A 20,489-nucleotide genomic window follows, 5' to 3' on the forward strand; every position below is an offset into this window, starting at 1 on the left:
TGCCTTTATATCTAGGGCTGGTGTCACATCCAAAATGTCAGAAATGTCTCTTAGTCTTGTGTCTGGTAAGTGCACATCTTTCCATAACTCATCAATTATTGTCACCTGGGAGCCTGAGTCCCACAAAGCTTGGGTCCTTTGACCTTGAATGAAGCAGTTAACCATGTGTTTCTCTCCTACCAATGGGGCTCTTTTAGCCTGTCTTTTTGAGGGGGCGTTACATGAAAGAGGTTTACAATGTTTTTTGTGTTCAGCCCAATTATCAACTTGACATAATCTAGAACAATAAAGCACATTTTTACAGGCTGTGCACTGTTTCAGAATTACCCCTTCTCCCCTCTGTCCACAGTGTGCGCATTGCTGGGACCTTGCTGTGTGATGGGTCACTCCCTGTCCCGCGTGAATGACCTTCTCTCGTTTAAAGGCTCACCTCCAAATTGTCTCTGTCCCTTTGCTCGACATCCTGCAAGGAAATGCTCGCTGCTGCCACACCTGTAACAGTGTGTGCAATAATCTTCAGCTCCACTCTGTTGACATCCAAAACATCTCCTCACTCGTCCACGATTTGGTGGAGGAAAACTGCGTTGTGGAGCAAATCTTTGCTGGTACTGAGCCGATCCGCCTCGATGTCTGGGGCCTGCATTGAACCAGTAGCTCTGTGACAAATCCTGCATCTGCTGACCTGAGAACTGCAGTCCTGATGTGCCATCCGTACCCCCTGCTGGTGGTTGTGGTCTGGGCACGTGCTGGGGCTGTAGCATGGACTCTCTGATTTGAGACACTTCAACTTTCAGGTCTTTCAGCACAGCTATCTCTGATTTAATCTCCTCAAGCTGGGAGAGAACGACAGGCGAAACTTTCGGATTTTGGTGAGTAGCTGGTTTTTCATTCTTTGCAGTAGGAACATCAGTTGACTGTGCCGAGTGTACAGTAACAGGTTTCTGTTGCCCGGCCATTTTCTTTTTCATCTGTCTCTCTGTCTCATAGGCACAGGCAGTGTTCATTCTCTCAAGCAACAGCTCATCGGAGATGTCAGCTTGCTCCAAATAAGGCTGAAGATCTCGCTTAATGCTGTCGTTCTGAAGTCCAGTTAACACAGTGTGAAGAAACATTTTTTTCACTAGCCCCGGATCATATTGGAGACCTGACTCCGATTCCTGTGAGGCAAACAAGATCTTTTGTCTAAGGTCGAGAGTGCGGATGAGGAAGTTCTGGGGGGTTTCTTTTAATCCCTGCACCTCGGAAGTCAACTGTGTATAGAGATCGGTTGCACTTTTCTCTTGATAATGTGAACGGAGGATTCGTCTCAATGTTGGTAAAGTTAAGTTCACTTTGCCCTCCAAATAGCTGCGAAGCTGCATGCCAGGCGCTATGGCTCTAATCACTGCCTCCACAATCTCTAGTTCCGGGAACCCCTTGCTTAGCCCCTGTTCAATCTGGCGCGCTAAACTTGAAAACGTCAATTTGTCTTTTTGACCCGGCTCACCGATTTGTCCAGCAATTTTAAAGTCTTTGTGCCAGTAATGGGGTGGAGGATTGTGGGCTGTGTTCTGTGTTACCTGTCTGTTGTCCCCGTTGTTTTTGGTGTCTCTTTTCTCTTTGTTGTCTCTCCCGCTCTGTGTGCTAGCTAGCTGGAGCTGCAAGGCTTCAATTTCTTTTAATATTTTTTTCTCCTCTTCATTTTGTTTTTTCTGCTGCTCCTCCGCTTGTTTTGCTGCACTAGCATCACACACAGCCTGCAACTCGATGATTTTGTCTTGAAGATCGAGTAATTCAGCCATCCCTTGATCCTCAAGGTCCTCTAGCTCTTCTCTCTGGATGTAGCATGAGATTAGCGCGATGAGAGCCGTTCGTCCTTTGCTGCTAACATGCTCGAGCTCCGCTCCGGCTTGGATTAGATAGTCACACAGCTCCCCTAAACTTTCTTTGGGCAGCGAACACAATTCTCTTATAACTTCGAGTTGTAGTTTCTCTATCTCTGTCGACGCCATTCTTTTAGCAGAGTGTGGGTGCTATCGGCGAAGTGGAACCGCTTTTATCTCTTTAGCAGTAGCTCTCCTGGTATATAACAATACCTCAGATCACATGCAGCCGAAGACAGTTGGGGTTCCACGGCGGCCGACTCCTCACATGCTCCGATAGTCCCGGTTCCTTTTTTTTTTTTTTATAGGATGTGTGACGGCTGGGGACACCTCTCGTAGATGTTTAACCACGCTGCACACGATCCCAGCGGTGCCTCCAAATGTTACACCCCGATGCCGGGGAGAATGATGACTTAAAGAAAAAAGGTGGAAAAACTACACGAGCACACTTTAGCAATTTCTTAGTATGTATTTTCTCCATTCGGCCATGCTGCTTCTTTTGGGTCAGCCATGCTGCTACTTTTTTTCCAACGAACAGGCATCAACAATCAATCGCTGTCATGCTCAACATTAACAGACATCAACAACCAATCGCTGTCATGCTCAACCATAACAGACATGACACAATTAACAGGCATCAACAATCAATCGCTGTCAGGCTCAACATTACAACCATGACACAGGCACAGGAAACACAGACAAAAAGGGAGGCCACACACAGACACTTCAATCAAGAAATTATTTATTTAACTCAAATGAATAAACAAGGTAACTAACAACTGAGGTGTGTGAGTAAGAGTCAGTCGTGTCAGAGGTGTGTGGATGAGTGAAAATATGGTGTAATGTGTGTTGTAAGATGCAACAAACCAAACTAAGAGAGAAACTGGCTACAGTAGGCCTAGCTGAGAGACAGAGACTACCAGAGGGGCGGACCTTAATGCCTTTACGAGACCCTGCCCAAATGGGCAGGTATTAACTAGCCACCCTCCCGGCTCCACCTTTCAGCCAACTCCCAGAACTACAAGAGAAGAGTGAGGCAACGTGCCAGGAAAATGGACAGGTTCGTCACAAGATGTACTGTAAAAAATAAAGTTGGAAGTTTTCAAAATAAAAACAGGAACAGTTTTTATTTATCAGTTAAATTCATCCAAAGTTAAGTAAAGAATAAAAACCTGAATTTCTGTGACCCCTGTTTGCCTTTAAACCAGTCCCAGTTGCATCATGACACACTCATGCTCTCCCCTACATCACAGTATATTCATTGTTTTTGATAATAATAAGTATTAGTATCAATACTAATGATTCTGGTCCTCGTTGTTGATCAAAATTTAAAATGTGGTGTTATCATGCTCTTACAGCAACACAAACTTGGTTTTCACAGTGTGATCCTAGGACACGCACACACACACGCGCACGCACGCACGCACGCGCACACACACACACACACACACACACACACACACACACACACACACAGTGACAGTAAAGGCCATCCATCCAGTGAAAGTGTCCTTGAAGATCTGCTGGACTGTGACCTGTTAGAGTTTCTGTCTATCTGTGTAAAAGATGCTGCTGTTAACCATCTGCTGCTGCATATGTGTGTGTGTGTGTGTGTGTGGTGTGTGTGTGTGTGTGGTGTGTGTGTGTGTGTGTGTGTGTGTGTGTGTGTGTGTGCTGCTCTATTCTGAAACTTTAGCTTAAAACCATATTGTGGAAAATTAGAGCAGGTTTGGTTGATGTTGAATTTCAAAAACCTATACACTTAGACTTGCTCAGACAAACCAGAGAGATACTGTATGTCTGTATGTCTGAGTATGATGATCTAAATGTTTTATAGAATGATTCAGGAAATATATTTTTATTTAAGAAGGGAAAGCAAAGATAAAGATAGATTGATAAAGATAAAGTAATTAAATACTAAAACAGAGGACATGTATTAAAGTGAGTAAAACCAGAAATAAAGGGGAATGATATCAAAAATCAAATAAAAATCAAGACAACATAGTAAAGATAAAATAATAAAATGCTAATACACAGGCACAGATACCACAACACATGAATCATCATGTTGATCTATGACTGCTGGAGGTGGAAACAAGCAGCTGTTTGAAGTTAAACATATCAACTTGGTGATATGAAAAGTGGTGACATATCAGTGTTGTGTTCACATTTTGTTCTGCTGCCAACAGGAGGGGAGAAATGAGCTGATGCAGGTGTAAAGTAAATGCATTCAAAAACAAAAATCAAAAGGTGAACGTATGAACTAATTAATTAGTTTGAACTTCACAGTTCAAACTCTTAGTTTATTTTGTCTGGGTCAGAATGCAAACTATACAATGGCAATCAGGCGGATCGACATTTTCCCCAGGATGAAATGGAACCCAGTACAGCACTGGGGCGTGCTTCAGAGAACTGAAAGCTGTCAAATAAATGTAGTGAAGTAGAGGGAATATTTCCATGTGAAAGGTAGGACTGAAAGTATAAAATAGCACAATATGAAAATAATGAAGCAAAGTACAAGTACCTCAAAATTTTAAATGTACTAATAACTTTCCACCACCGCTCATAGAATTGCTGAGGCTTCAGCACACAAACTCCTGAATTCTTGTAAGAATATTATGACTATTATAGAAGCTAATAAAAAAGGTAAAAGACTAACTAAACCACCACAGCCACACAAAGACTATCAACATGAAATAATAAACTCTTTTGATGTCAAAAAGTATCTCTATAACAATTAATCCTCCATTGTCTCTCATGACTGAGCAACAGTGATCGCTAACATTAGATAGCATATGACATCTTATATTGGAAATGAAATTACAAGCTAACACTAGAAATGAAAGGGTGCGCTATCAGCTAGCTAACATTAGTTAAATGAACTGTAATTTAAAGTAATGTTAGAAACTATCTAACATTATGTGCTAAACTGTAATTTAAGGCAAAAGTAAGAAAATAGCTAACATTAGCATTCATCTATAGATACCTGACACAAACTAATTCAGAAACTCTGAAGGTAGGAAAGTAACGTGTAGTAAAGATAAATGTACTGCAACTTACATTTACTTACAGTGTCTCAATTTGCTTGTTTGACATACGGGGGCAGAGACTTGAGGAAGGAGTCACTGATGGAGTGAAGCAGGCAGAGGAGACATTCAATTTACGTCAAGATTACGAAATGGTATGGTCCACTTTAGGAGTGTCCGAAATCCAGACATATGGGAAATATATTGTATTATCTACAGTTAGCTACAGGTAAGAAGGATATAAATGTTTCAACCCCCTCAAATCATTGTTGAGTATTGATCACAGCAGTACCTGTGAAGACCACAGCAGTAATAGGTTGTCTCTCTGCAGCAAGTTTCAAGTCTCAGCAAGTTGATTTACATAGAAATGAAGCAACAAAACTGATGGGTGATTGTAAAATGATTAGTAGGAATATGAAGTGTACATGAATTGTAATTAAAGGGTAAAAACACAAATTCCTACAGTTTCATATCTCATTTAGCCTGTGACTTTACCTATGCAGGTAGCAGGTAGAAGTTCCTCTCATGCTTTATGTTGGCTTTAAATATCTATTCATCGTCTAAAGGTTTGCAGCAGTGTCGTCTTTCTAATCCCAGCAGGGTGGGCATGTGTCGGCCTGGCATCATCAGCATCATCAGTGTTGTCCGCCATCCTGTTTTCAGTTTTACGTTAAAAACTTGCACATGGTATGTACAGCTCAGGGGCGGGACTTGGCCTGCAGCACGCCGCTATCCATCAAATTATCACGCCCAGCCGTTGCCTCATGTGGATCTGCTGCTTTCATCTCTTGCCAGGAGTAGCCAACTGCTTACTGACATGCTGATTATATTTGCCTTTTACCTCAACCACATTTCAGCTTGTACCTTTTTAAACTGTCACATCTACAGGTAAGCAGATACTGCATGACAATGACTGCATGTCAACGTCAGATCATCAGACAGATACAAATACTTCAAGTGGTGTTTCTTTGAGGGACAGACACTAACGTCAGATTATCACTGAGATAACTGAGATTAAAGTGACATCTGAATGAACAGATTAAAGGCTCAGCAATGTTTGGAATCACAGAGGGGTTTAATGCCACTGAGAGATTTAGGAAGTGTAACTGCTGTTAGTCAGTTTGTCCCTTTTGAAGACCTCTGAGAGACAATTTCCAAAGTCAGATTTTGTCCTCTTTTTCCAAGTGAGTAGCAAAACACTGTACTGACAAAAATCTCAATCCAAAAGATTATGTTAATGAGCATAAATTTTGTAGTCTGGTTCTACCGAGTTTTGTGTCTTCCAGTTTTATCTTGTTTGTTAAAATTTTTTGTTGTCTTTTAAATGTGTCCTACGAATGTGAAGGTATTTTTATCAGGGCAAAAACATATCCATGCAAATTTAAAATGCTTTAACTGGAGTGAAAAACTCACTTTTATTCCAGTTAATGAATGTGCAGAGAGCAGTGGAAAAAAGACTGAATTGGAAAGGAAAAGAACACTAAATATGTTATGTCCTGTTATTAAATACAAAATAACAGGGAAAGAACTGCAGTTCTTCAGAAGTTTCCTGAGGAGGCTCTAGGAGTCCTGCAGGGGGTCAGGTGGGTTCTACAAGGGATTTCCAGGGCCTTCAGGAGGTTTAGATTTCTTGAAGAGGTTTGAGATATGTTCAGGGAGGTTTAAAGGGCTCTTGAGATAGTTTAAGGGGTCCTAAAGTGGGTTTGTGGTTTTGTCAACATGATTAACATGTTGTCGAGAAGAAGCTGTTGTTTCTAAGAGGCCTCTAGATTTCCTGAGGAGACTTTTGGTGTTACTGAGGTTTCAAGGGGTTGTTTTTATCAGGGGTTAATGAATAAAGTTAAAATAAAGATTTCAGAGGTTTCAGAGTTATCAAGAAAGGGATTCCAGGGGTTTTTAAGTGATTTTATGGGGTTTTGTAAATCATTTGGGGTTTCCTAACAAGGTTCTAGGGGTTGTTGACCAGTGGCGGCTGGTGAAAAATATTCTAGGTGGGGCTGTATGTGCCAGAAGCTTTCAGTAACTATCCCAATAAAAGAACCCAAACCAAAAGATACCATTGTTTTAGGGATAAACAATAATCATTTAATTGCCCTTTAGAAATCAACAGTTTGACAGATAATGACAATGATATGAGATGTATATTAGTGATTACTCTTAATACAAAATTAAAGTTCTTGAGAGACATTTACAGTTGGATGATGATTAAAAATAACTATTTACAAAGAAAAACCGAGTCATAGGAACATAAAATGTAGCAATTGGATTAAATACATTAGTGAATACTCATAGTACAAAATTACAATATAATGGTATATTATAATATTTACAGGTGGATGGTGATTAAAGTTAACTATACACAGAAAAAGTGTGTGTGTCTGTGTGAGTGTATGTGTGAGTGAGGGGGTGAGTGAGTGAGTGAGTGAGTGAGTGAGTGAGTGAGTGAGTGAGTGAGTGAGTGAGTGAGTGAGGGAGTGAGTGAGGGAGTGAGTGAGGGAGTGAGTGAGTGAGTGCTCTTATTTGTACATGAACTTTGTCTCCTCTGTAGCACAAGCACCAGCTGACAATGAGTGGCAGTGTCTGTTGTTTCATCTGCCTGAATAGCCAGATAATCTGCCCTTTTTATATCCTCCAGAATGCAATCTCGAAGAACCGTCAGCAGACAGTCCAAAAGTTCGTGTTGAACTGTCTTTGAGGCCTTTAAACACAGTGGCGGTCTTCAGGTGCTCCTCTAATACACCGTCCAGCGAGGCCACAAGGTCGACTAATCCCCGAAAAATGCCGGGGTTGTCGGACGATGCTGTCTCATCGTGGCCTCGCAATGCCAACTCAAAAGCTCCACAGAACTTCACACACTCAATGATCCTCGATCCAGCTCTTCATTGTGTTTTCTGACCGCAATCCTGTGTCCTTCATCCAGCTGCGCAGCTATGCTAGTCCTGCCTAGCACGGCTAGCTTGACGGCGTTGTTCATGTGCACCTTCGAGCATTCATGTTTTTTAATCCGCTGATAAATGCTTTAGGTCTCTAACTCCTGTTACAGTCCATGTAATATCTGCCCCCGGCATTTTAAAAAGTAAACACGGGAAGCAGAATACTGCATTTGCAAAACTACATCCAGTTAGCCAAGCCTTCATGTCATACCAGTTCAGAGAGAAGCTCCTCTGGTGAGTTTTACCTTTCTCCTGTGTCTGCTGTGTTAAATTCAGACCGGGCTTCTCAGCTCCAAGTTCTTTAACACAAAGTTTTTCCCTTAAAGTTTTCCTTTCAAAGTGGTTTAGCAAGAGCGATTTTACAGAATTTACGGGTAGCTGAAGCCCTGCGTGTTCTTGGTCTTGTCTACTTGACGACACCATCTCGATTTCCCACACTTGTTTCTGGTTGCTAGGATACTTATAAGCTTGGGGCGATATTTTCAGCGCCCCAAGCTTAACAAATTTGATGATGCTAATTGGCTAAATTACCCGTTGCTATGTGTTTTTTTGTCTCAGCAACAGTCTACCATTGGCTGAGCTGCTGCAGTGCTGGGGCAACTTTTCTAGCGCCCCAGGAGAGAGGGGAAATGACCGTGGATACAAATTACCCCGTAAATAATGGTTTATATTATATATATGGCTCGTTCTTTATAATTCAAAACACATTTATTTGTAAAATAAGCAGTAATCATTTATTTTAAACGATTATTTTGGAAAAAATAAAAACATTTAAAAATCACTTTCCATCAGGGAGGGCGGCGCCCTAGCGCCCCCTATTGGCCAGCCGCCACTGTTGTTGACGTATTTCCAGGGATTTTGAAGAACTTTGAGGTTTTTCAGATTCCCAGAGTCCCTGAGGAAGTTCTAAAGATTCTTGAGGAAGATTTAGACATCCTTCAGTGGGGTTCTTAATTAGATTTTATAGTGTCCTAAGGAACCTCTAATGGTTTATGTGGAAATTCTAGGGGTTCTTAGGGAGGTTTTAGGGACTAGTGAAGGGCTACCTGGGATCCCCGAGGAGTGTCCGGGTTTCAAATTTTATTAAGATGTTTCAATGTTGAGGGTGTGAAATTTCAATGAGCTTATAATTACCCAGGTGTATTGCAAAATGTATAACAATGGTTTTTGTTTCATATCTGCAGTTTAAAGCCAGGACCCATCAGAATTAACTGAAACTGATCATGTGTATTCTAATGTGTTTTCATCTGAAAACATCTTGCTGCACTCTGTCCTGAGTGAAGATTTTCTACTTCTCCTTTACTCTGCTGCCATCCTGTGGCTACAAAGGGAACCACGGCGATTTTAATACATATAGTGTTGATTTGGTATTTGTTTTATTCAAATTTCTATGATGTTTGTTTATCATAATTCAGTAAACACCCATAGAAGGATCAAGAAAACATCTGTGACCTGCCAGGGTTGAAGGTTCAGTTCCCTCAACAATTTAATGGGACGAGAAGAGGAGACCAAACTACCACTGAAGTGTTTTGTCATTGAGTTTTTACTGCAGTTCATCCACTCCCAGGGGATGATGGGAAAGGGGAGGAAAGGTATGTTTTCTTTGTGCTGATTGGCTGACTGTGTCCCTTTTTTAAATCAGTAATGAGCCAATCACATGGCTCATTGACACTGCTGCTGGACGCACACACACACACACACACACACACACACACACACACACACATACACACACATACACACAGGTTAATCGGTTGGAAAATGAGGATAATATGTGTGATGTGAAGCAGCTGGTGCAGCAGAAACAACAGTCCTGCGTTCTCTGTCTTCTGCTCCATCTGGACCACATCCAGGAGTCCACACATTATCAGCAGCATAATTTCCCCAAATGATAAAACGTAGAAAATGTGTGAGAGCGCAACAGAGGTGCTGCAGTACTAGCATCAGGCCAGCTAGTGTCATACAACACCCAGTCCTGGTAGTGTCTCCTAGAGAGACTAAAGTGCTCATTACAGACGCAATATGAAAGAAAAAAATAACATCCTGATGGTTTATCTGGTCTTACCAGTTCAGCTTCAAGTAGAGTCGAAGATAGGTAGGTAGGTTGGTAAGTAGGTAGGTAGGTAGGTTGGTTGATAGCTAGGTAGGCTGGTAGGTTTGTAGGGAGGTTGGCAGGTTGGTAGCTAGGTAGGTTGGTTGGTAGGAAGGTAGGCTAGGGGTTGGATTTCTTTCTGGACAATAGATCACACTCACAGTAAAGGAGTTTGCAAGCCAGATTTGTTTTGTTTTTTTAATCAATCAATCAATAAATTTGCTTTAATTATGTATTTGTTTGTTTGTCATACTCCACCTTGGGTAGGTTCCTCCTTTTGGTATAATTCAATTAAACCTTTTGTTGGATATGAAACAACACTGAAAATTGTTGACTGTGTTTGACCAGTTTAGAGCTGAAAATATGACAAACTGAACATGATGTTATATTGATAATAGTGAATTTGGTATGCAAAGGCCTTAAAGGATCATTTTGGTTTCTTGAGTCTTAATAGTATTATTATAGACATTTCAGATGTACTCACCTTCAGTGGTTTTAATCTGGATTAACCGTTGGTTTGTTTCTGACCTGGCTGATTAGAGATCAGAGATATGAATTTACCTGTGATTATTGCTGCTTGACCAGAGTTATTGACACAAGTGTTGCTGCATTAAACCAGAAGTATCCCTCAGGAGGGAAAACAGTATTGGGTATTGGTAAGTCTCCCTTTAATTTCTCCAGTGTTGGTGCCAGTGTAGAGTTTCCCGCAGCAACTGATGGATTTTACAGGTTCGGCTGGTGTTGGGGTGTGGAGTCGACTCCCGGTCACAATGAGGAAGTCATGACTCCAACATTCAGATGTGAGTGTGAGAGAGCTCCAGCAGGTTAGAGACTGTGGAAACTGGGAATCCCGACCCCCCCCCCATCATAATCCCACCGGCTGTGTGTTAAATAGATTTGTCCTTTTCCGTTGGCCTGTCCAGCGCCCTGCAGCTTTCATTATCAGAGACACAGAAACAAGCAGCTCCTGCAGAGGCGTCATCTGTGAACCACATCAACATGAAGCTGTGAGACATGTAGAGAGTATAACAGGGCAGGGGTTTAGTGTCATGCTAAAAGGCAATTTGCCACTTTTAAACTAGAGCAGGAATCAAACCATAGACCTTGTCTCATGACTCCTCAACTCTGAGCAGCAGGACTCTGTCATCCATCAAACAACAGCAGACTTCTGTCTGTCTGGTCCTGGAGATAACCCCACCCTGTAAACTGTGTTTAGTTAGGATCATCTTGGCTTCACATGTCTCTCCTGTTTGATGTTGGAGAAGCAGAGACAAGTTGATTTTGAGCCTTTTCCCATTAGATTAATAATGAACATTTGGATCATTTGTGCTGGCAATACATTGTTAACAATCCTTATTCTGCTCTGTAATAACTGCCCTGAAAGGACTCTTTGTTTGGACTTTGTGTTTATGATTTCCTGTTTTACTTTGGAATTACTTATTTTGTTTTCTTGGATATTTACCTCTTGTCTTTGTCTCGTTTTCACTCTCTTGTGATTGTCTGCCCCACTCTGATGTGTTTCACCTGTTACCAATTACCCCTGCCTCCCTTGTGTATTTAAGTCTCTAGCTGTGTCCCAATTCAGGGGCTGTATCCTTCAAAGGATGCAGTCTATGAATGTGTGGCCCTTCGTGGCTGTGGTAGACCACGTAGGCCGAACTGAAACAGGACGCTCTGGTCTACAGAGGATTTACACTCTGAATCTGTGCCCACCCTTATCATTGTGTCTCAAAGCGCGGCTACTGGTGTCTAGCAACTTTGACAACACAGTTGTCCTGTTGTTGAACTGAGCTGAAACCCAATACTTACATTTACAGTTTTTTATGATTGTTTACACACAAAAATTAAAAAATAATGCACAGATTTTGAAACTCGACACACAAGGAGCAAAATGTCAGCCCATACTTGCACAACTATACGCACATTCTCAGCCTCACACTTTTTGCAAAACACTACACGGCATTTTTTTAAGAGGAGGAAGAGCAAGAGGAGAAATAGGAAGAGGAGAAGGAGCTAGAGGAGAAAGAGGCAGACCAGGAAGAGGAAGAGGTGAAGGAGGAAGAGGAAGAGGAGCAAGAGGAGACACAGGACAGGGAGTGGCGAGAGGACGGGTCAGAAGAAATAGGACAATTCTTACAGATGATATCAGAGACAGGACAGACAGTAACTGCAATACTGTATAGGCCTACTGTATTTTACAGTACAGTATGTTCATGTTATCTTCAGTTCAGTATTGAGAATAAAGAGATTTTGTTTCCCCATTGCATTTGTGTTCATATTTACAGCATGCTACAAATGAGAAATGTCAAAAACATAAGTAATAGTGTTTTTATACTTAGCATATATCATGAGAAAAGTAGAAATGTGAAAAATGTTTTAGATTTAGTACAGGCGTGTGCAGTTGGCAGTGGAAAGATCCATATATTTGGTGTTTGTGTATAAAGTTTGTGTTAATCAGTTTTAGAAGAGTTTTAGTTTTTGATGTAGTGCTTCTTTTGTAAGTGATGTAATTGTATTTTGTGTCTATGGTTTTGGTTTGTGTGTGTGGAGCTTTGACAAACAGGGTCCTAGTTTCAGGAACTGTGTTTTTGCAAGAGTGAAAAACTGTAAAAGTCTAATCCCCGGGCTCTCTGTCAGTGTTGTTTGCTGCCAGTTTATGCCAAGCTGGGCCATGGTTGGGCCACGAAGGATCCACCTGTTGGAGCCTTCGAAGCCCAGGAAAAGAAGGAATCACCTCTCTGTTGCAATTGAACAAGCCTCTGAAATAGGACAGTCTGGTCGTGCCCCTGTGACACAATCGGTCTTCAGATGCAGCCCCTGAACTGTGTCACAGTTTCTGTCTTTCCATGAGTCTTTAAGCAGAGTAGAGGTTTCTGTCACAACTTCACCTACATCCAAGGTGCATGGGGAAAGGTGAAAGTCAAAAATGAAGGGCACAAGCTGAAACCTGACAGTCTAATAATATAGTTCCTCTGTATTGTAAGTGTTGTATGAATGTCTGTATAAGTCTTGCTGGAGTTTTGACCTCCTTCCTGGAGCCTTTGTCAGTTTGTCTGTTTAGTCTCCCTGATGTTTTGGTCTTTGTTTCTGGACCTTGGATTCATTTGATTCTTGATTGGATTTTGTTTCACCTTTAAGTAAGACATCAGTGTTTTTCTTGTTTGATAAATCCTTAAACTGCACCGGCTTCATTTGGGTCTGCATTTGGGTCCTGAAATCTTACACTGTAACAATGACTGTAAACTGTTTTATAAAGTATCTCATATTCACTTGGTTGGAAGGGTGTTAGTCTGAACACGTGAGTTTTGACTGTGGGATGGTAGAGAGTTCCTGAGGGAGGAAGCAGCACCTTGTCACCACTAGTTCACTTAGAATCAACTTTTCTGCATCTCGGCACCTTACTGGATGAAGATGTATTGCAGCAAAGGTTGAGCTTTGTGTGACTGCTTTGTCAAACAAGCCTTCATTGTGTTGCTGTGGCCCTCTGTGTTGTCACTCTGTACCAATGAGCTGGTTCCATTCAAGCGAATTAAAGGTTGTTTTTTTCCATGCAGGCCAACTTTTAGTGTGAACACACCCCAAAGTTTCATCATCACTGGACCTTGATGCTTCAAGATAAACTGTTGTCATATTTTCCAGCATCGACAACTCTGCAGAAAACAGTCACTTATTGATTTTGGTCCTCGAATGGACGCATCGTAACTGCTGTACCTGACCACTTAGTTAGTGGGACTTGGCCGGTGTGTGTGTGTGTGTGTGTGTAGCACTGTCTAACTTAAATTGTATTCCTATTGTATAAATAGTATCTTCCAACCACAGGACTCATCATTTACAGATTGTGTTATCCACAAATCCAGAAATGTATCTCTCCTTTTTTTCCATCATGGAAACACGGTGGGAACACAGAGTGTTTGGTTCCTTCTGGGAGTTGATATTGGAAATACAGCTGCTGGAGCTTCATTCTGTGAGTTTGGTAATTGTCTTGTTGAGAACAGTCTCAGAGTTTTCTGCAGTTAAATCACAACAGCAACAAAAAGAAAGGTCCTGTCTCAATCAACCTTTGCACCAGTACAGAAGCAGGTTCTCAGGCTGCTAACTGTTGGTATTCTTGTTTAAGAGAGAGAGTTAAATCTCAGCTTTCAGAGTGAAAACAGTCCAAGTAAACAGTGAGGTCGGGGAAAGCTGGAGGCGAGAGACAGGGGACGGCGGGGAATATCCAGGGGAATCATACAGGCTTGATTTGGCAGAGAGGAGCTTCAATCACAAGATCTCAGTCACCTGATCTCTGTGAATCATCAGCTGGAGCTTTACATTGTTACTGCAGAGTCAGCACGACGGTGAACTGACAGGACCGGGACTAGATGACTACTGGGTCCAGTCCTGCAGGAAACACAAGAGGCACTTCCTTTTCCTCTTTGATAACTAACATCTCCTCTTTGGGAGAGTTGGTAAAGACAGATTTAACTTTGTTTTTAATGAAAGATTCAGATGTTTTCTTCCCCATCGTTCCCCTTCCTCACCTGTGAAAAACCACAGGAGTTGTCCTGTCATCCTGGTGAACAGATGAGGAGTCTCTAACTGACAGTGGCTGTATGGGGAGCTGTATCCAGGGCATGATGGTGGTTTGCCACAGCATTTCGTCAGCCATGTTGGCGCCAATGTCCTCACTATGGCCATTGCTATGGGTGATTGTGTTGTCCCTGTTGCCACGGTAACGTTACAAAGGATGACTGTCCAAATTTAAAGCCAAAAAGTGGGAGCCAGATTCATGACTCACCTGTAGCTCGAGTTGTTCCTCCCCTTAAGAGCAGGTCATGTGATTTTAAACTTTACAGTTTGACCTCTCCTGATTCCCGTCCAGTCAAAGTAAAATTAAAACCACAGAGACACGGGACACAAGTAACAGACTGAGACTGAAAGGTCTTACACCAGGAAACTGAACATCTGTTATTACAACTACAACAGCTGGTAGAGGTAGAAGAAACATGGTCACACTGTGACACTGCCATTATGTGTCTGAGGGGATATTTTGAACGGCAAACTTGGGTTTTGCTGTACACTTCTACCTTTTCTCAGTAGAATCAATGTGACTACCACTGTAACAAGTAGATCAGACTTTGAAATACAGTTTTCTTTATGGTTACTGGTCCCTGTGACTTTCCTCTATATTATATTTGAACTAGTGTCCTACTTGTTTTTGTTGGTTGAGAGAATTGTTAGCACAAACACCTCATAAGTTTTGATGCTTTGTCTTATGTACTGGTCCTGGTCCTGGCTGTTGCCTCAGTATAAACTAATGGAGATTTAAATCTCAGTAAAGGTAATATTAATGGAAGACAATGTGTCTGAGCAGTATGCATCTAGTCTGTCAAGGCTGATGATACCAGGTGTAACACTGGTTTCAAAACCAACACCAAGTCACTTTTTAACACACTTGGAACCAGTTTAGTGCCAAACAACGTCTGATACACTTCTAATGTCTGCTGTGTTGAACGTTGACGCATGAGTCAAGCAGACTACAGCCTATTGTCTGCCAATGTATATGGGTTGAAACCACATCATGGTTTTGAAGTCACAGTAACTTTCTGTATTAAACCAGACCACAATCTTTCACTAACCTGAACCAAATCATTTTTGTTGCCTAAACAATAGAAAGGAGTCTGGATGTGAATCCTGGTCTCCCGTGTGACAGTTGTGCTTTTGTACAACCAACATCCACCTCCTGGTGACTCTGCTGCTGTTAATAAATGTAACAGTTCATTAAAAAAATGTGATGCCTCTTGTTGAAATGAAAATGATGCTAAACTGGTTCCCAGTGAGTTAAAAAGTGATGCCAGCGGTCCTGACCAAGTGTCTGACAATGTGTTGAAGTCTTGGTAATACTTGAAAGTAGTGTCATTCAACTCTGGAAATTCAGAGATGCACAATTAGCTCTAGAGACAAAAACTGTTTTTGTACAAGGCTGTAAATGTTTATTTCTGCTGCAAAGTTGGACATTTTAACATGGGAGTCTATGAGGATTGACTCACTGTTGGAGCCAGACTCTAGTGGCCGTTAGAGGAACTGCAGGTTTGCAGCTGCTTGGTGACAATCTATTGGAAAATAACAAAACCTTCAACACTGCCAGGACTTCTCTAAGCTAACCAGCACCCTACTCATTAGCCAACACTGTATAAATAAACCATCTGCACTTTCTCCAACAGTAAGTGAGAAATCCCACGAACAACAACAATCTTCCTCCTCCACAAAGACAAGTGTAAATTTTAGCATCTGTTTTGTTGCCTCTTTTCAGTGCAACTGTAGGTCCAGGTAGTTCATAAATCTTTTTTGAATTCATTGACTGAGACTGAGCGTTACTCAAATGTGGCAGGCTGCAGAAGATACAGAGGATACTGTGATATCAGTCACGACACACAACAGAATGTTCGGACACACCCGCACACCCACACACACCCACCCACCCACCCACACACACACACACACACACACACACACCACACACACACACACACACACACACACACACACACACACACTGTACCTTCAGTGGGGAGCTGAGTGTGTGTGAGGAGGAGGAGGAGGAGTGTGTGCCTGTCCTGCTGCGTTGTCTCTTCTTTCTGTTTCTGTGTCTTGTTGTGGCTTCACATCAGGTTTTATAGCAGCTGCCCGGGTCTACACTGGCCCTGTTGGGAACATCCACTCACTCACTCAATAGCCCACTATACATTATAGTGAATCAGCCATTCTGTAGCTCTTCAAATTTTCAACTGTAAGTTTTATCCACTATATAGGTCACTACAAAATTGTCGCAAGGGACACAAAATGTAGTGTACACTACATCGATCAAGCTAGACCATCATGCATTGCTGCCTGTCCCATTAAAGTGCTGCAGGCTAGGTGCTAACGTTAGCTGCTAGCTAATGTGATTTTATTACCTGTTGAGAGACATCTCGACGGTGCAGTGGCTTGTCTGCTCCTCTGCCTGAGCAGCAGGATTTCAAAATTCATTATTAAAACTTTTTATATTTTTAATTTTATAAACAACATAAACTGACAAAAACAGAGTGCAGATTTCTCTGTAGACACAAATTAAGACAAGCACAATACATGACAGATGTGTAACAAATTACACCTCTCATAAGATATAATGATGAAGATATATGCCTGAAATATCCAGCACAGTCATGGAGCAAGTGGAGTCCTAAATGTATGAACTGCTGTTTCTAGTGAGTCTCTTCTATGTAGCAAACACTATAGTGGGTGAGTTAGTGAACAAGTGGGCAATCCAAACAAAGCCACTGTCTGTCCATCTCTGCAGGGATTCACAATTATCCTGTTCCACTCTCACTTTTTCCGGCTTCCAGCGTGTGTGTGTGTGTGTGTGTGTGTGTGTGTGTGTGTGTGTGTGTGTGTGTGTGTGTGTGTGTGCTGCCCACCCCGTGTGTATTTTACTGTCATCCTGTGCAATCCATGCAGCCACCGTGATGCCACTGCTTCAACTTATTTAAATTCATGTGTTCTGTTCCCATAGCAACAGGGGTGAGGTGGGGTGAGGTGAGGGTGGATAGAGGGGTAAAATGACATCACTGTGAGCAGAGAAGGTCGTCACTAATTAAAGGGCGACCGGACTGAGGGGGGTTTTTCCATCATTATTAGCCTGTTAGCTGCAGTGTCATTACTATTATTAACCCAGGTGTGTTTTCTCAATGACCCAATCCTCTGTCCTGACTGAATGGAGGGAGGGAACAAAAGTTGTCTGGCCCTGGGGGGACGCCTGCCATGGGAGAGGACCCTGTCACTCGTAGCAACAGCAACACAAACCAAAAAAAATCATCTGGATGAAACTGGACCTCCATCACCAGAGGATGAAACTTATCATGAGAGTTCAGATTCCAACGCAGATGGAAACGGATAAGGATTCATGTTTACATGTTAAATGTTGAAACTTTGGTTGAAAAAGGTGTATTTACACCTGATCAAAAAGAGGCTGAAGTGATGTACTGCAGGTCTTCATGGGTCCACCTGGTTCCTAGTTCTGCTCTGAGGGATGGAGAGGAACCAGATCAGACTGTGTCCCGTTGTACCGTCATGCAAGAAGTTTTTTTTTTTACATTTTTCCTATTGCGTTTTCACGAAGACTTTATCACACAGCAATTGATTTACAGTGTCACATTATTGTCTGAATCAGTCAAACTTTGTTTATACAGCCAAATATCACAAATGACAAATTTGTCTCCAGGGGTTTTATGGTCTACACAGCAGCCTCTGTCCTTAGACACAGGACTGTGGGAACAAGAGAGATACAACTGGATATTATTAGCAGTAGGAACCTGTCCGTTTTTACTGGTAGCTTACCTTATTCATAAAACACAGTTACACTGTGAACTGTAGGCTGTAATAAAAAGTGTTTCCCTGTTGTTTCTGTTTACTTTCAGTTTCCTACCTGAACTCACTGTGTGCTTCCTCAAGGGCTAACACATGTGGAATGGATTTCCTTCCTCATCAAAAAAACTGGGAAGCAAATTTTTTGAATGCTTGGATCTGTGTTTCCTTTTTATGTGTCACCTCCACCTGTAGATCAGTGAAGTCGGCAGGACTGTGGATCACATCTGTGTGAACGTGCATGGGAATAAACAAAACGGGTTACCTCTTTGTTCTTTAGTGCTGCTGATAATCATTCAGACATTGTTGTGTTTACAATTTAAAAGGTTAGGATACACCCCCCTGAGCAGTGCTACTTCCTCAGGGGAGACAGGACGCTTCAGTGACTTCCAATCAGAAGGTGACATGACAAACTTGCCAGGCTAGAGCTAGCTAGCTAGCATGCTAACTTCAATAAAAGAACAGAAGTGCTAGAAATAGAAGGAAAAGAAGAATGCTGCCTGCCACCGCTGGAGACAGCTCAGCTGGACTTGCAATGTTTCCTCTAGACTGGTAAGTAAATTGCTGTTAATGCTAATGCTGGCCATGTAGCGAAAGCAAAAACTGACATATAGCCCCTTTAAAATCTCCACAGGAAGCTTTAAGTAATTTGAGAGAAACTGTCACATTCACTAATTTCTTTGTTTGTAAAATTTTCTCTTTGGCACAAAGAAATTTTACAGTTGTTATGAGTCATGTATAGAGTCTGTGGTTTATTTAAAATGTACTGATTGTTGTGATATAAAGCCTGGTTGCCTACCTGGCACTACTAATGTTACAATAGTGTAGATGAAGAGTTACCTGAGGCCATGGATTTAGCTGATGTTACCTTTCTGTCTAATCACCAGCCTCACACTGTACTGTGCTGCACTATACACAAGATTTTAAGAAATGCTGAAACTCAAGCTTTTTGTCCATAGAGGGAAACTTTCACTGTTTCACACCAAATCAAACTTTGAGTGTCCTTCACATCTAAACAAATGTGATGAGAGTATTTTAGACTGAAAATGTTTTTAGTCATTTGTTTAAAAGGGAAACAGACAGTTTTTATGATGTGTAGCTCTCGCTCCTGGATGGTGTGATTATTATTATAAATCACTTTGGACAAAAGAACCTGCCAAATGAATTAATTTAATGAATATAATGAATGTAATTAATACATTTCCTTCCTCATAAAACATCATCGTTTACATCAGCCAGCGGTTTTCCTCATCTTAGCCTTTGCTACACGTTGCTACTTGGCACATTATTGTTACTGTCACATTAAAAAAGGTGGGAGTGTTTATTGTGCTGCTGAAATGCTTGTGCACGTGTGACCTTGTGCACAAGCCACAAAACAGGAAACTTGTCCACAAAGCATCACTATTTAATAAACCATAAAACCAAAGAGGAGCTTTAAAGTGAGTGACTGGTGCATCAGTAGTTATCAGTCACCTGTTTATTAGATGAGATCAATGATTATTTTCCACCACATCTTCGTTCAGGTTTACTTTTTACCCATCATGCAGTTTGTCATTCAGACACATCTTTCACCATTTACTCCCTCTGATTCCTCAGGGTGACAGCATTGGTTACTGACGTCATGTATCTGTGTCAGTGTGAGCAACAAGTTCTTCACATTAAATAAAAAAATATGTAATAACCCTTACTGTCCTCCTGTTTCCTGAGCTGATCCTCAGCAGGACAGCACCACCTCTTCAAAAACGTGACTTGACTTCGCCGTGGTCGAGATGTGATGAGGGTTTGCACAGAGTGACCTGGTCAGGATGAGGTTAACACTTGGAGATCCTTCGTCATCATCTTCAGATATTGTTGTTGTCGGGAGTTTGAAATGACTGACACTGTCATTTCTCTCAGGGCAGTTGAGATTTAAGAGTTAACTCATCTAGACACTCTTCTGTCCCCAGTACTCTGCTATTAGGGGACAGCAGAGGCAGTGAGACACCTTGACAGTCCAGGATTCTGAGAGCAAGACATCACAGATATGAATGTGTTTATTTTTAAAGAGTGAGCTGCAGGAGGAAAGGAGGCAAGGTGTGGTGGGGAGGTGTGATTGCTCCCAGGAGCTTTCATTAGCAGGTAATGGACCTGATGACGAAATGTCAGACACACACAGTGGAAAAGAAGCACAGGAAGTGATGTCACAGGAGCGGAG

This window comes from Seriola aureovittata, chromosome 4 (genome assembly GCF_021018895.1).
Source record: "Seriola aureovittata isolate HTS-2021-v1 ecotype China chromosome 4, ASM2101889v1, whole genome shotgun sequence".
NCBI classification, from domain to species: domain Eukaryota; kingdom Metazoa; phylum Chordata; class Actinopteri; order Carangiformes; family Carangidae; genus Seriola; species Seriola aureovittata.